We start from the raw sequence: 4506 nt of genomic DNA, 5'->3' as shown, positions 1-4506 counted from the left end.
GCTTTGCAGGGACACTGGGGAGGTGACAGCAGTTCCTCTGTATGGCTTGTGCAGGGACACTGGGGAGGCGACAGCAGTTCCTCTGTGTGGTTTGTACAGGGACACTGGGGCAGGTGACACCAGTTCCTCTGTGTGGTTTGTACAGGGACAGGGACACTGGGGCAGGTGACACCAACTCCTCTCTATGGTTTTGCAGGGACACTGGGGAGGCGACAGCAGTTCCTCTATGTGGTTTGTACAGGGACACTGGGACAGGTGACAGCAGCTCCTCTGTGTGGTTTTGCAGGGACACTGGGGCAGGTGACAGCAGCTCCTCTGTATGGTTTGTGCAGGGACACTGGGGCAGGGTGCAGGATGGTTCTTGGCAGCCCCAGCAGCTCCCTGAGCCCCGGCGCAGGATCTGCTCATCCCACCGGGCATGGTGGGGCTCAGGGAAGGTACCTGAGCCCTGATGTCCCCTGTGCACCTGCCTGAAGCGGAGTCTGCCCTGTGATGTGTCTGTCCTGAAGTGCAGGTGGAGGAGGGAAAGGGAGCTGGCAGCACTGGGAGRAGAGCTCCTGGGCTGCTCAGGTGTGCTGGAGGGAGGTGTGCTAGGCWGTCCAGCTGCAGCCACGCTGTTCTCCTGAGCAGGACTGTTTCCTCCTGCAGCACAGCCAGCAATGCAAAAAGATCCAGGCTCTGAGCTCTTTGCCTTCGTGCCTTCCCCCCTCCAGAGGATAATAAGCTGCTTTTAATATCTGGCATGTTTATTAACAGATGCAGTTGTGACAGCTGATGACTTCACATGCCACTTACCACTAAAATGTTAGTAATAACTCAAAATTAACTGTCATAAATAAAAAACAAAAAACTACAAAGACAACTCGATGGTGTGGCACTCTGCAGTAATTTACTGAGACCCCGTTGGCTCTGGATGCGAGGCTGGAAGGTCCTTTGTGGAGCTCCAGTCCGGGTTTTGCAACAGTCACAATATTTTGGCTGGATATTGTCTTAGGAGGTGGTACTAGTGGGGTGGAATTCCCTCATGCAGGAGTTTGCACTGGATGCCTTTACAAAGCTGGATACTCTGGTAATAATAATAATAAAAAGCCCCTACCCAGTGCACGGGGACGGAGTCTACGCATTGAGACCAGGATTTATTAATGTGCAAATTGCTGTGATATGATCACATACTTTCTGCTTTGCATACGCAGGAGCAGCGTGGGCTGATGGAGTAGGAACTAGCCTGAGCGATCTTTACGAGCTGAGATCCTGCACATCGCAGAAGGGTTTGTTTCTCTGAGCAAAACCTGGGACCCTGTTAGAGACCTGCTTTAAAAAACTGAGTGATCAAAACATCCAAATGCACCAGACTTCTCCATGAACTCGCCATGAATATATTTTTCATTTTTTTTTGACAGAAACGTGTGTGTAACTTTTCTCTGGAGGAACTGAGGAATTTTGTAGTTGGTCTTATAGTATTTTAAATCTGAGAACCCAGTAGAATCTTTTCCGCAGTGATGAGGGAGTGACAATTTGGAGGTAAGGGCTTCAGCATGCATGTTTGTGTCGATGGAGCTTTTGCAATGTGGGCTTGCTAATGAGGAACGCGAGCCGTGTCAGCATCTGACTGCGGGTTCGCCTTGTGCAACGTGGATAATGAGTTCAGACAATGAGAGCTGTGCGAAATCTGTGGGATCCCCTCTCCCCCCTCCCCCGGAGGTGCGTGGGGCTGGCAGGGAAGCGGTGTGTGTGTCCCCTGCCACCGCGTTACCTTCCTGCTGCGGGGCAGGGGATGTGGAGAGCTGSCTGGGATATGGATCCCYCCKCTGGAGCTCGGTRCTGATTGTGTCYTGTGGCTGTGCCTGCTGCCCTCCCGCTGGTCCCAGACACGGGGGCGATGGCAGGACAGGACATTTAAGCTGCTGTGGCTGCACCCATGGGGGCTCGGCAGGCTGGTAAGTGCGGGCGCTGCGGCGTTTGGAACGGGGGATCAGCGGAGGAATCGTTAATTGGAATTATGGCGATAATTAGATGTGGTGCGAGCAGCCGGTGCTGATGTGCAGGGGAAGCGTTGTTGCTGGATCCGGTGCCAGATGCCACGGGTCAGTGAGGGCTCGCAGGGTGAGGGTCGAGATGGCGTTTCAGCCGCGGTCCCGGTGCTGGCAGAGCCAGGGCGATGGGAGATGGGGCTGTGAGTGACCGGGGGTTGGTCACCCCTGGCTGCTGGAGCGTTTTATGGGCTCAGGCGTGTTGTGTGTTCCCTTGAACAGCCCTGGGAATGGAAGAGAGGTGTTCAGGTGATGCGGTTTGGGTTTAAAGAGGCGGCTGAYAATAAAAGGCATTAAAATAGCAGAAGAAAATGCTGCGTGACAAGGCACGCGTGGAGCATCCACTCTGTTGAGCAGGGGTCAGCAGGTACCCACGCAAAAAAAATCCTGTCACCTGAAGGTCTGTGAATTTGGGGCAGTGCTTACGATGCTGTTTTGGGTGGACAGGTCTGTGCTGAGATCCCGCAAGGATTGGGCACTAGCAGTGAAACATCTGCCTGGAAGGTTCTCCAGTTGGAATGATTTTGTCTGAAGCCCATGGGTGACCCTGGAGCGGGTGAACTCCTGACTCCATCCTCTCACCCCGCTCTGGGGCCAGGACTGTGGAGGTTGGGTGGGAGGATGGCAGCAGCACCGCGGGCCTGGGAATGCCAGTGCTGCCACATGCCTGGAAACCACCCTGGAAAAAAAAAAAAGCTCGTTTTAGCTGGATCAGCTCCCCGGCCCCTGCGCAGCCGCTGCGAGAGCAGCAGCACCACCCTGAGGGACGCGGCAGGGAGGAGCCAGGGTGCACAGCACCCCTCTGGGGATGCAGGGGCAGCGACCCCCCGAGCACAGCCAAAACCAGCCAGTGTGGGCAGGCAGCAGCTGAGCTGAGCATAAACCCCGTATTTCCATCAGCCAAGCTAGATGTGAGCTGGCAGAGCTCTTCCTATGCTGTGAGATTGGGACTGCAGTGAGCAACAGAGCCGAGGGCCAGGTCAGCCCTCCTGGCCTATGGGGACAGCTCAGGAGTGGGACAGAGGGGACTGTGCAGCTGAGAGAGGTGGCACTGGCAGCAGAGACCCTTCYCCTGTGCGCTGTGAGGGTCACCTGTCATCTCCCCAAGGATGGAAGTGCCTGACTTTGCCTAGGAACTGGTAAAAATGGACAGGCTTCCAGTCACAGCCACTGCCAGCCTGCCTCCAGGAGGGTCCTCTGGGACTGCAGCTTCCCCACRTGCTCACGGGCAGCAGGGTGGCATGGTGCATCATTGCAAACCACCATGAGCACTATTCAGAGCTCAGARCTTGGTCCCCCAGTCCTGGTGGTGCAGGGTGCTGTCATCCCACAAAAAGGCAGAATTTGGATGGGCTCAGTCCAGGCTGGCTGCCTGCTCACTCCCTGCTGCTGGCTGGGTGCTCCATCCTGCCACACGCCCAGAGCTGAGGCTGCAGGATCCTTTTCCCAGTTTGTTTTCCTCTGCTGCTGGAGTTAGTGCTGCTCCTGGCTCTCCAGGGCTCAGGTTCACCAGGCAGTCWCGGTGGGAGAGCCAGAGCACTGGGAATCCCTGCAGGAAGCTCCCCTTGGCAGATGATTCCTGTGAATATGGCGAAGCAGAAAGCCCCAGGTGCTGCTCAGGGCTTCAGGTTTTGGCTCTGCCGTGGTCTGGAGAAGCAGATTGGCACAGYAGCTCATGGCTCACCGGGCTCCTGTGACCCAGGAAATTTGTGTTTACAAAGCTGGCAGTCAGAGTCTGTGGCGGAAGGAGCTGTGAACCCTCATTTGCATGCATTTACATGGAAATAAGAGGGGAATTGAGTGTTGAGCTGAATGTGTGCACGTGTTGTAGGAAGAGCCTCAGCACCCCTGGCTGTGCTCACCGGTTTACATTGCACCCCTCTGCTCCCCACACCTCCAGGGACACCTGCTGAGTGTGTTCCTGCTCAAAAATGGACATTTAGAGAGCTCTTTTGGGGGATGAGCAAAGTTTTCAGTGCCCTGGTCGGCGCTACCCCAAATTGGGCTGTTCTGTTTCCTGCTCTGAAATTTGGTTCTGSTGAGTTCCTGATSTTTAGGAGGCTCTAACCCAYYTKCAYTGTACMTAACAGAGASAGGTTTGYTTTTCCAATGACTGCAGCCAGACCYCCAGGCAGCATCCTGATGGCAGCMCAGAGCTGTGCCCRCCGGGATGRCTCYGGTGCAATTCCAGACCCMACTCTGGTTCTGTGSAGAAGCAGCAGGCACGGATCCTGCAGCCTGCCTCAGGGCTCTGCCTCCTTCTCCTCCTCCAGAGCAGCGTGCCGCCTCTGTGCTGGCATGAGGGCCATGGAAATCCCCCTGTAAAACATTTCCTGATGTTTTACAGTGCTGAAGCACAAGCACTCCTGGGGGGAGGCCTGTGGCACTGTGGATCACAGCGTTCCTTGGAGCAGCTACTGTGCTGGGCACTGAGCAAGGAGGGCGAGGAGCCAGGGCTGAGTGGAGCTGGGGCTGG

The 4506-nt window shown here is 55.7% G+C and overlaps 1 protein-coding gene across 6 annotated transcripts in view; it reads left to right on the top strand.

Annotated features, from left to right (window-relative positions):
- RSPO1 (R-spondin 1) overlaps nt 1-4506 on the top strand; it is a 24740-nt gene that overhangs the window by 8531 nt on the left and 11703 nt on the right. The window contains exons 1-2 of one of the 6 annotated variants that reach the window (XM_057381039.1): nt 921-1069; nt 1194-1521. The exons of 3 other annotated variants lie outside the window; for them this stretch is intronic. The gene's annotated coding sequence lies outside the window, so the exon portion shown is untranslated. Of the gene's footprint in view, nt 1-920; nt 1522-4506 lie in introns of those variants that run through there. 2 more of the 6 variants (XM_057381040.1, XM_057381038.1) reach the window with 2 other exon arrangements.

The sequence above is a fragment of the Malurus melanocephalus genome, unplaced genomic scaffold (assembly GCF_030028575.1).
Source record: "Malurus melanocephalus ecotype Western Australia unplaced genomic scaffold, MMel_1.1 scaffold_488, whole genome shotgun sequence".
Lineage (NCBI taxonomy): Eukaryota > Metazoa > Chordata > Aves > Passeriformes > Maluridae > Malurus > Malurus melanocephalus.
The sequence above is the reverse complement of the archived record's forward strand: the minus strand, read 5'-3'. Positions and strand labels throughout refer to the sequence as shown.